Source organism: Ursus arctos, unplaced genomic scaffold, assembly GCF_023065955.2.
Source record: "Ursus arctos isolate Adak ecotype North America unplaced genomic scaffold, UrsArc2.0 scaffold_14, whole genome shotgun sequence".
NCBI lineage: Eukaryota > Metazoa > Chordata > Mammalia > Carnivora > Ursidae > Ursus > Ursus arctos.
The window spans coordinates 49256152-49268885 of record NW_026622808.1 but is presented as its reverse complement, the minus strand read 5'-3'; positions in this window follow the sequence as shown (position 1 = coordinate 49268885).

The window sequence follows — 12734 nt, the reverse complement described above, 5'->3', positions numbered from 1 at the left end:
TGTGGTCCAAGGCCGACTCTAAAACAAGATGTGTTGAAATGAAAGAAGTTAACAAGAAGGGCTTTCAACATATTCCAGCTCCGAATCAGAGAGCATAATGGTTTAGGGCAAACTCTATAGGTAACAATGAAAGAATGCATTTGCATAGAGGGTCTTTTGTATCTATAGTGCTGGAAACCTGTGCAATGATAGGGGGCTAGTGGAGGCTGAGAGATCTTAGCCAGCTCCTCCTTGGGGACCTAGCTCATATCCACTACATTTCCTATGATTCATTCATAGTTCTCTTTATCCTGGAACACTCCTTTCTTTCTTTCTTTCTTTCTTTCTTTCTTTCTTTCTTTCTTTCTTTCTTTCTTTCTTTCTTTCTTTCTTCTTTCTTCCTTCCTTCCTTCCTTCCTTCCTTCCTTCCTTCCTTCCTTCCTTCCTTTCTTTCTCTCTCTCTCTCTCTCTCTTTCTTTTCTTTTCTTTTCTTTTCTTTTCTTTTCTTTTCTTTTCTTTTCTTTCTAATATTTTTTTATTATATTATGTTAGACACCATACAGTACATCCCTAGTTTTTGATGTAAAGTTCCATGATTCATTACTTGCGTATAACACCCAATGCACCATGCAATACGTGCCCTCCTTATTACCCATCACCAGCCTAACCCCTTCCCCCACCCCCTCCCCTCTGAAGCCCTCAGTTTGTTTCTCGGAGTCCATAGTCTCTCATGTTTCATTCTCCCTTCTGTTTACCCCCCCTTTCCTTATCCCTTTCTTCTCCTACCAATCTTCCTACCTGGAACACCTTTTCATCTGTCTAGGAGTCCAAAGGTAAGTTATCAGTTGTCTCCCAGAATCCTGGATTTAGAAGGAAGATCTAGTTCATGCAAATACTACCAAAGAAACAAGACAAGGTATGGTAAATTAAGTTATTATTTAGCCAAAAAAAAAAAAAAAAATCACTTGCTTTCACTCCTCCCTGAACTCCATGGGAGCAGTATACTTCCTTGTCCCATTAATTTTGGGTTCGGTATGGTAACTTGCTTTGGCTAATGGAAAGTGAGGAGCTGTGATGGTGTGTGAATTCCAAGCCCATCATGTAAGATTCTGTATGTTTCTACTTATTGCTCTGTGTATTCATTTTCTGGGGTTGCTGTAACAAATTAACACAAACTGAGTGGCTTACAATAATTTTTTTCTTTCACTGCTCTGGAGGCCAGAAGTCTGCAGTCAAACTAATGAATCATCGAGCCTTACATCGAAAACCGGGGATGTACTGTATGGTGACTAACATAATATAATAAAAAATCATTATTAATAAAAAAAAAAAAAAAGAAGTCTGCAGTCAAGCTGTCAGTGGGGCCACAGTCCCTCTCAAGATGCCAAGGGAAAATCCTTCCTTGCCTCTTCCAGCTCCTTGTGGCCCCAGGCACTGCTTAACTTGTGCCCGTATCACTCCACTCTCTTTAAAAATTTTTAATTTAAATTCAATTTAGTTAACATATAATGTATTATTAGTTTCTGGGGTAAGATTTAGTGATTCATCAGTTGCATATAACACCCAGTGCTCATTACATCAAGTGCCCTCCTTAATGCCCATCACCCTGTTACCCCATCCCCCCGCCCACCTCCCCTCCAGCAACCCTCAGTTTGTTTCCTATAGTTAACAGTCTTTTACGGTTTGCCTCCCTCTCAATTTTCATCTTATTTTATTTTTCCTTTCCTTCCCCTATGTCCATCTGTTTTGTTTCTTAAATCCCATGTATGAGTAAAATCGTATGGTATTTGTCTTTCACGGACTGACTTATTTCACTTAGCATAATACCCTCTAGTTCCATCCACATGATTGTAAATAGCAAGGTTTCATTCCTTTTGATGGCTGAGTAATATTCCATTGTGTATATATACCACATCTTCTTTATCCATTCATTGGTCAACGGACGTCGGGCTCTTTCCATGGTTTGGCTATTGTGGACATTGTTGCTATAAACATTGGGGTGCAGGTACCCCTTTGGATCTCTACATTTGTATCTTTGTGGTAAATACATAATAGTGCAATTGCTGGGTCATAGGGTAGCTCTGTTTTTAACTTTTTGAGGATCCTCCATACTGTCCAGAGGAGCTGCACCAGTTTGCATTCCCACCAGCAGTGTAAGAGGGCTCCCCTTTCTCTGCATCCTCTCCAACATCTGTTGTTTCCTGAGTTGTTAATTTTGGCCATTCTGACCATCTGAGGTGGTATCTTACTGTGGTTTTGATTTGTATTTCTCTGATGCTGAGTGATGTGGAGCACTTTCTCATGTGTCTGTTGGCCATTTGCATGTCTTTTTTGGAGAACTGTCTGTTCATGTCTTCTGCCCAAATCTTGACTGGATTATTTGTTCTTTGGGTGTTGAGTTTGATAAGATCTTTATAATTTTTGGATACTAGCCCTTTACCTAATAAGACATTTGCAAATATCTCCTCCCATTCCTTAGGTTGCCTTTTAGTTTTGTTGACTGTTTCCTTTGCTGTGCAAAAGCTTTTTATTTTGATGAGGTCCCAATAGTCCATTTTTCCTTTTGTTTCTCTTGCCTCTGGAGACGCATCTAGCAAGAAGTTGCTGTGGCCGAGGTCAAAGAGGTTTCTGCCTGTGTTCTTCTCTAGGATTTTGATGGATTCCTGTCTCGCATTTAGGTCTTTCATCCATTTTGAGGGTTTTTTTGGTGTGTGTATGGTATAGGAAGAATGAAACTGGACCACTTCCTTATACCATACACAAAAATAAACTCCACTCTCTCTTATCTTTACATGGCTATCCCTTCTGTGTCTGTGTCTTCTCCTCTTCTGTCTCTTATAAGGTATTTGGTCTTTAGATTTAGGGCCCATCAGGATTATGAATCATGATCTTATCTTGAGTACCTTAATTATATCAGCAAAGACCCCTTTTTCAAGTAAGGTCACATTCATATGTTCATGGGGTTAGGACATGGACGTGTCATTTTGGAGGCCACCATTCAACTGAATACACTCTGGGAACTTCTGACTTTTAGAGTGAGAACATGCCTTAGTTCTTCAGTCTGGGCCTTGACAGAATTAAACCCAACCCACGGCTTGAAGCAGAGCACACCAGTTGATCTGTCAAAATTTGAACGAGAGATAATCACTGATTACAGTGTGCCACTGAGACATTGTGGTAGCTTGTTACGCAGCAAAAGCTGACTAATACGGGGGAGTGAAGAACATACACATTTATTACTCTCCTGGTGAACGAGAATTTGTAAACTATGTCAGAGACACAGCAATAGTAAGCAACATTGAGGAGTGACTTTGAGACAAGTTATTAGAGAAGCTGGTATAGGGATCTTGTACCAGATGATTTACCCCCATGTTGGACTGGAAATATTCATTCTGCCTTGGAACTCGCATACAATATGCCAATATGGTGGGTGGGGAGAGGAAATTATTTTAGCACTTCTTACTTGCTTACTTCTCAGTAATGCAACCCACAGTTGCAAATAGTGATAAGGCTCCTTTGGGTAATTTGCATTTTTTCTTACGGAGGGAAACTAGCTTTTTGAAATCTGATTAAATGTATCTTGCTATAGCACACTTTTAGCTGAATATATACCAGTCCTTGTTCAGCTTTAAGAAAGGAGTTATTAGTCAGATTAGAGAAAGTAATGGATGAGGCTGTGAAAAATGTGTTTGCCACCCAGCAAACACAAGGCAATATATAGGAATGGTGGAGGCACTCAGCAGTGGAATAAAATTACAGCCTCACTTACAACCCATGGTCCTTACCCATGGACTGAATTAAATAAGACATTTACTCATTTTCATAACAACCTCTATAAATAGCTGCTGCAGAGTCTGTGTATTGAAAGAAGGGATGAAATTTTGCTCAGTTTTGTGTCCCCAGTACCTGGCCTCAAGCCTGATACTAAGTATATGCTAAGTATTTTAAATGAACATGCAGGAGCCACAGTGAACTTGAAATATAAGTCCCTTCACGTCACTCCTCTTTCTCAAAACCTTTCAGTGGCTTCTATCTCACCCAGAGAGAACTTCAAAGTTCCCTTGATGACTTTCAAAGCGCTACATGGTCTGACCCTGAAGGCCTAGTTTAACTTCATCTGCCTTCTCGTTCTCTACAACTCTCTCATTCTTCCTCAGCAAGACAGTCCTCCCCATTTCTGGAACTCAATAAGCATGCTCCTGTTTCAGGACCTTCGAATTTACCAACTTGTTCTTCCCTGGATATCTGCATGGCTCACCTCTTCACTTCCTGGAAGTCATTATTCAAATGTTTCCCTCTCCAGCTGGCCTTCTATGCCCACCACATATATAACTGCAACTCCCACCCTTACTCCTCGACACTTCCTGCTTCTACTTACTGCTTTATTCATTTAATTTTTTTTAAAAATTTTTTCATAACAATGGATACTGATATATTTATTTCCCTCTCTAGCTAGGCTATAAGTTCTCCCAAATGAAGAGATTTATATATATATTTTTGTTTATTGCTATATCCTAAAATAGTGCTTGGCACAGAGTAGTCACGCAATATAATTTGTTAAATGAGCGATAGAGTGGGAGTGTGCTCCACAGTGGATGATTCCAAGAACAAAGAAATACACCTTGGCAATGAATGCTGTTGCCCCAGCTTAGGACCACAACTGTCTCTGCAGAACTCATTCAAAAGGAATGCTAGTCTTCAGATAGGTAGAAGGCGTGTAGGAGATAATTCTTCAATTTGTTTGTGATTATCTAACCTTGACAGCTGGAATAATAAGCCAACTTGGTGCTAATGTGCCATGTAGTGGCAGGAAGGGTGCTTCAGTTCAATATTACAAATCAGTCTACAGCTTTGTACCGGTCAACAGGAAACAGCCGGATGAGTGTTGTCATTTATTAAATGTGTCTCCCTAATTAAACTAAAATAGTTGATGCATTAGTATTTTCCTTGTCTGCTGTCTGAGCCTTAGGAGGAAGAAATCCAGCAAGAGATAAACCCTCCTGATTATGATGAATTGCCTTGGGAGGGCGGGACTTGTGAAAAGCTGTCTTCTTTTTCTGATGGAAAGAAGTAAGGAGAGGCATCCTAAACGTTGTGAGCTCTGGAACAGATTGTGGCTGCATCTTTGCCATTATCAACAGCCATTAAGGTGGGGCTCTAAGGACCAATGCTACCACTCTGCCCCTCCCTGGGTGGAAAAGATGGGGGCCTGAGTCAATGGTTCAGAAAATGTCATTAACACAGCATTTTCCGTAAGTCAAACCAATTCTTAGGGGAAGGAGCCCCAGACCTTGTTTACCTTGAGCGTGTTCTATCTTGGAGTCAGGGTAGGAGAAGCGAGGAGGGAACCGAGATATCGATTTCAACTTTATCTTATCCTGCTATACACACATGCACACATCTCTTGAGTAGGCTTTCTTGAATACTGGGATTAAAGAATGTTTAAATCTGGTAAAACAAATTGGTAGGCTAAAGAGAACTCAAATACACTCTAACCTACTTTTTAAATAATTCAAATGATGGTGTATAAAATGAATAGGGCCGTGCTATGCAAAGGGAAAAGTCCAATCTTATCAAATCCTAGGGCACAGACAGAACTGTTGTGGCATCCAGGTAAGTGAGTATCTTGAATATTGGCAATGTATGGGCAAGGTATATTAGCTACATTTTCTACTAGAATTCTCATCATAACCTTGTTAAGTTGATAATATCATTCTGATTTTTTGTTAAGCACCAGGAGGTTATTACAACTTGACTAAGTAGTATAATCTCCTTCTCCTGCCTCCCCCTCCCCCTTTTCTTTTCCTTCTTCTTTCTTCTTTACCAAAGAGGAAACAGTTGTAACGAAGTTAGGTGATTTGTCTAAAATCAGTTAGAAGCAGCAGTCATGATATGAACCTGGGTGTTTCTTCTCCCAAGTCCTCATCGCAATACCCCACTATTTCTTTTTTTTTTTCTTTCAGATTTTTATTTAAATTCTAGTTGGTTAACATACAGTCCGATGGTGGTTTCAGGAGTAGAATTCAGTGATTCATTACTTCATATCAAGTGCCCTTCTTGATACCTATCACCCATCTAGCCCATTCCCTGCCCACCTCCCTCTATCACCCCTCAGTTTGTTCTCTATTTTTAAGAGTCTCTTATGATTTGTTTGCCTCTCTCTTTATTCTTCCCCCTTCCATATGTTCATCTGTTCTGTTTTTTTAATTCCACATATCGGTGAAATCATATGGCATTTGTCTTTCTCTGACTGACTTATTTCTCTTAGTATAATACCTTCTAGTTCTATCCATTTTGTTGCCAATGGCAAAATTTCATTCTTTTTGACGACTGAATAATATCCCATTGTGGATACATACCACATCTTCTTTATCCTTTCATCAGCTGATGGACATTTGGGCTCTTTCCATAGTTTGGCTCTTGTTGATAATGCTGCTATGAACATCGGGGTGTATGTACCCCTTCAAATCTGTATTTTTGTATCCTTTTGGTAAATACCTAGTAGTGCAATTGCTGGGTCATAGGGTTGCTCTTCTTTTAACTTTTTGAGGATCCTCCATACTATTCTCCAGAGTGGCTGCACCAGCTTGCATTCCCACCAGCAGTGTAAGATGGTTCCCTTTTCTCCACATCCTCTCCAACATCTGTTGTTTCCTGTGTTGTTCATTTTAACCATTCTGACCGGTGTGAGGTGTATACCCCACTATTTCACCAGAAGCCTGAGAGGATTGAACTGACAGCATCTCAAAGAAGTACAGGATTACATAGAAAATTGCTCAGTATAAAACTGGTTTCCCAAAAATGGCATTCTTTGAAAGCTCAAAGTTTCAAAAGGGCTCTAGATAAACTCATCTCTTACTCCCATCTTTGACTCTGTATCATATTTTGTGTAACTCTTCAGCTGAGCATGATTTTGCACAAGATTTCTCATCTCCATGTCTTTATATGAACATTGCTCTTTCACACAGGATGCTTTGACCTTCAATACAAATGCTGCAGATTTTCCAACGCCTATATAAGATGCCTTCTTTCTTGGGAGCCTCCATCTTTTGAACTTAGATGCTTGCCTCTTTACGCACCTCCCTGGGAGCCAGGTTTGCTCCTGATTTATTGCTATGATGCATAGTGGACACTCAGAACATGGTTATAAAATGAATAGATGAAATGAAAATAGATTAAAACTCCATACTCTATAAGAAACATAGGTCAGAGCTCCTTTTGCCGACATCATCGAACATCACAGACTAGCACCTTGAAGAGCAGCCAGGCCTACTGGAAATCTGCCTGCATGTGGCCCACTAACCTTGTCCCTTTGGACAACTGTGTGTGCCCTTCTACAAACTCTTCCACTTGTTATTAAGGAGGCACAGGTAAAATAGAGAAGTTAAACTGGAATTTTTTTACCCATTGCAAACCTCACATGCATTGAGCAATGTTTTGGCTGTCATGGTTCACCTCAACACGTGCTAGGGAATTCAGAGAAATGCTCTTATCCTAGAGGCAGATGAGGCAATTTTGTAGAAGGAAAATAACACAGGTATAAGAGTCACGAGATCTGGGTTATCATTTCAGATATGTTACTTTGGACAATCACTTAATCTCACCAAGCTCAATTTCTTCATTTGCAAACAAAATTCATCATATTTTCTCTGCCTACTTTGGAGGGCGATTCTGGCAATCAAATAAAATATTTTGCCTGATCACGGTGTAAGAACGATTATATTTTTTCTAAGTAACAAAAACCCATAGCTCTTGTTAAGACAATCTTGACCCCATAACCCCCCCCCCCATAGGGACTGACTAGCCAGGCCATTAGATAACTAGGAATGTGTAGGCAGAGAATATTTAAATGTACTACCAAACATATTTCTTTTAAATATTTTCTCATTTCTTATGGCACCCATGTACTAGCAATACTATGAGATTAAAATTCACAAAGTTTTTTTTTTTTTCTTTTTTAGGGTTTAAATATCTCACAGGTTAATTGAGAGGAAAAACAACTCCATGTTTAATATGGTTACTGCTCTTCAAGGTTCAAGTCAGCACTTAAGACCTCGTCTTGAAAACCTTAATTAAGGGTGAAACCATGCTAATCAGGATAATGGGAATTTATGTATCTAAGAGTACGCATCCTTTGGGGCAGCTCCTCGCTCAGGTGGGAGTGAAGAAAATATATTGGGAGAGCGATAAATATTTACTACCCTATGAAAATATATTTGGAAGATGCTCTCTTCCTCTCTGCTTGGGGCAGATTTAATGCTGTGACAAGGACTCAGAAGGAATTCTCCAGTGTCTGAGATCAATAGATACTTCCCTATCCCTCAGTCTGTTGTGTAATTCTTCCTTTACACACACACACACACACACACACACACACACACCTGTGCAATGCCCTTTGGAACTCAGTTTCCCCTTTAAGCCTGCCTTTATGGCGATACCCTGACATGGAGAGCTTATTAGCTCTCTTTATCATCCTTTTTGATGCCTCTCCCAGGAGAAGGGAATACTACTTTTATTGGTCAGATTCTGGGTACTTCAGGGTAAATTTACTAGTGGATGGAGTCATTGTAAATTAAGAGATTATACATATGGTATTTAGGGAAAGAGTTAAAAGTCTTAAAGTTCAATGTTAAAATAGACCTTGAAAGAACTAAAGCACATTTTATATCTAGAATTCTTCCCCTAATGTCTGTCTCTCATCCACAAAACTAGATTCCCGTGGACAGTCAGACAAAAACATAATGAGTTTCTTTTCTTTCTTGTCCTCCCAGTGAGTATGAGTTTCTTCTTCATTCATACTTTCAGTTCGAGAACCAGTTACAACCCAGTGTAAGCAAGGGTGGAGGTGTGAAAGGTGATTAAAAGTAAGTTTTCCTGCCTAAGGATTTCTATTTCTGTAGTTCTATTGTTGGGTTCTAAGGAGTTTATTCTTGTGTCTTTGAAATATTAAGCGATAAGCTTTCTCGCACCTCTACCTCTCCCCATTCTGTCTCAGGGACATGGGCATTTACGGTCTTTGGGTGAAGGACTTAATGGGAGCAAGTTTGTCACTGGTTACCATTTGGAGTTCATAAAATCCTTGTGACAGCCCATCTCTCTGAGTCAGTCCTGAGTCAGGACTTTGTTTGACTCTCATGACATACGCTATACCACACCAGAAGAACAACTTCCAAGTTTTGCCAATCTAACCGTCTCTTTCTCAGGGACGTTGGCTAGACAGGAGATCGTGGCATATACACACACATTGGACCTAACCGTGGGATGTGGCTCTCACTCTCTCTGCTTTTCTCTCTTCTCTAGCTTCCTTCTACGATAAAGGTGCGCATAGTCCGTGGAGGGACCTTGCTAAAATTCTGATTCCGATTCAGTAATCTGGGGGGGAGGACCGAGATTCTGCATTTCTAACAGGCTCTCCAGGGATACAGATGCTGCTGGTCTGCAGACCACACACAAGGACATCCCTAAGCTTCAGCTCAGCTTGCCAGAGCGTGGTCGGGGTCGGGGAGCAGCACAGATCCACGTAACAGTCACTTGGTGTTTTGCTTTCTCTTCCTTCTCCCCCTTGTCATTGCAACTCCCTTAAACTCTTTTTGCGGAGGGATGACTGGGAAGGTAGGTGGGGTCTCCTGGTGCAAATACTACACTGATAACCTCCAGGATATCACCACTATTCCAGCATTCCACTATTCTGCTGAAAAGCCTCGATTTCGAACTGCAGTCGTGAAATACTTGCAATCTGGAGGATGGTGGTGGGTGGCCAGAAGAATGCCATTGTCACTTTTATCCTTTGGCCTCAATTTATGTTTCAGTTTCTGAAGACATCCAGTCTCCATGGAAGCTGTCATCCATTAGATGGCTGATATTTTTGGAGACTCTCGTGCAGGGGCTAGTAAGAGCTTTTCTAAACGAATGACACCTGAATTAAAATAACATTCACAAACACAGCTTTCAGCATAAATGAAGACTCAGCAAAGCTACAGAGCCACGTTAGCCTGCTCAACGAGGCCGGCAGGCAGGAAGAGAACGATTCCCGTTGGATCACGGATATTAGCAGCCTCTGTAGACTCGCTGTTCCTTGGTATCAGTCATAATACTGAATTCTATTCCTTTATGGGATGGTTCTTCTAGAAACATTACCGAACGTTTGCTTTGTGTCAGGGACCGTGTGAGGTACTGTGGGAGAAACAAAGATAAACGAGGCAAGTGGCTGTCTTCAGAGATCTGCAGGCAGGCTAGTGCTAACACAGTCACAGCATGAGATTGTGAAGGATTTAGCAGACCACGAATGTATTCGTCCGATAGCTATTTATGGGGCCACTACCATGTGCCAGGACATAGGGGTGTGAAGAATGCCTACAGTCTCTCATACAGTGGAGCTTATGAAATGGCCAGTCACACAAATAAATATGTGATGGCAAATTGATAGAAATGTCAGGACAGGTAGATGGGCCTTAAGGAAGAGAAAAAGAGGGAGCTGGTGGAGAGCAGAATCAAGAGACCTACTCTGAGGAACGTGAGCTGCTTTGCTCCTCTCCCCCGAAACTCTGAAGGTTAAGAAGGTGTCTGCTAGGTAAAGAGATAGCAAGACCAGTCCAGGAAGAAAGAAAGGTGTGTTCTGAGGGCCTGAGGCAGAAAACAACGGGTGCATTCCAGAACTAAAGCAGGCCAGTGTGGCCAGAAGGCTGTGAGGGAGAGGAAGGGGGGAGTAAGATGTTGCGCGACCAGTAAGCAGAGGAGGGCCCATCACGGCCCCTTCAGGACCTTTCACGTCGGCCGCATTTTGTCCTCCCCGCGCTGGGACACCTCGTCGTCCAGTCCGCACTGTGGGAAGCTGACTCTGCCTGCAGACAGCAGAGGGGCAAAAGGCAACGCTGAGGGACCGGCGGGAGTCGCCAGCGGGGTCACCTTCATCATCTTCTTCAACAGCTTCAACACTGACTGGGGTACGTGAAGTCACCTTGGCCACAAGTTTGGTCACAAGGTTTCATCTATTCATTTGATAATTATTTGCTAAGTATGTCTTATATGCTGGGCTCTGGGGGAAAAGAAGTTAGTGAAACGGAAAAAAATTCCTAGCATCTCCCCTTCCTCCTCCTTCCCTCTGTTCTTTCTTCTCTCCCTTCCCTCCTTCCCCCCTCCTTCCTTCTTTCCCTCCTTCCTAAAATGTCGATTAAGTGGCTTCCGTGTGCCAGGCCCTCTATAATGAGCTTGTGAATAACTCTTCGCACGGAGGTTTTTTAACTACTTATACCCTTGGGTGGATCAAATCCATTAGTTATTAATATCTACATTGGGATATAATAAGAAGGTACTGCCTATAAATGTTTATCATTACTATTAATTATCATCTATTCCCTTGCTTTCCTCTATATTCTAAGATCAGGCCCTTTGAGGGGGTGTGAATTAGAGAAAAAAATTTAGAGCATGTCCTCCAGTGAAGCGCGTGGGTTTTAGACATGACCTAAAAATACACAGTAAATCTTAAATTATCCTTTTGGGTAAAACCAATGCGCTAGGCACTGGGGGACATGAGTTCCTATTTCCATTCAACTATCTGTGAATTGTAACCTTGGGCAGAATGCTTATTTTTCTCGTGTACAAAATAAAAACGTTGACTTGTATAATCTCCAAGGCCCCACTCAGCTCCAAGTTTCTTCTCTGGAAATCAACATGGGATTTGGAATCAGAAGACCTAATACTTCTGCTCATTAACTTGTGACCTTGGCAAAGTCATCTGATATTCCTGAAGCCAGACTCCTCTTCTGAAATGAAGAGAGAAATGATGCTACTTCGAATTTCGACCCAGCATTTTAACACAGTGCCTGGCACTTAGTAAAAACTAAAAACCTATTTTTCAGTGGATGATGAATACTTTCTACCTTGTAAAAGTTAAATGAAATCAGGCAATCGAAAGAAGTTTGGAAACTATTTGGTACTGTTTCAATAATAGTTCATATACTTATTATGAACTTGACTTATGTATTTTTTAAAAAACTCTTTGCTGTGGTTTGGGCGGAACATGACTCTTTATCCAGTATTATTTGTTAAATTGAAGATACATCTCCAGATTCTTCAGTGCACATTAAAACAGCAGAAAGTAAAGCTGGGAAAAATGAGTAGGTTTGCCATTTAATGAGCTATTAAATTTCCCATCATCAGAAAGCCAGAAACTCAGAGGCAGTCCAAAATAGCAGCTCTGCATAACCAGCCAAATAATAAACTACATTTAAGAGCCAGCAATCCATTCTTAACACTCCTACAAGATAAACTAAACAGGGGGCAAAAAAAAAAAAAAAAAAAAGCCAGCTTTGGCTCAGAGACTTTGCTGTCAGGTAACCTTATTCATCATCTTTAACACTTCCAATTTCCAGGCAACCGTCTCTTAATCTGGGCTTGCGGGTTTCATATGAGAATGACAAGGAGTTTAAAGTGTGAAAAGTTACCTCCGAGCAGAGTGTTTGTCTTAGGCTGGAATTTCTTTGATTTCAACTTGTCGATGCTATTTAAATGTCAGGGTGGTTGTCCCGCACTGGTCCCCACCCCCTCTCCCACCACTCCAGTTTGTCTACTGCTGCTTTCTCATTCTGGAAAGAGTTGTAGGGGGATCAGCTGTAGTTTGGTCTGGCTTTGATGTTCAGAAGCCTTCCCATCTTTCCCATGAATGATTTCTCTCATTGAGACTCGTTTTGAGCTTGAGGTAGAGTTCAATGTTCACCAAAGACTAAGAAAATTCCCTTTGGTATGTGTTGTAAGGA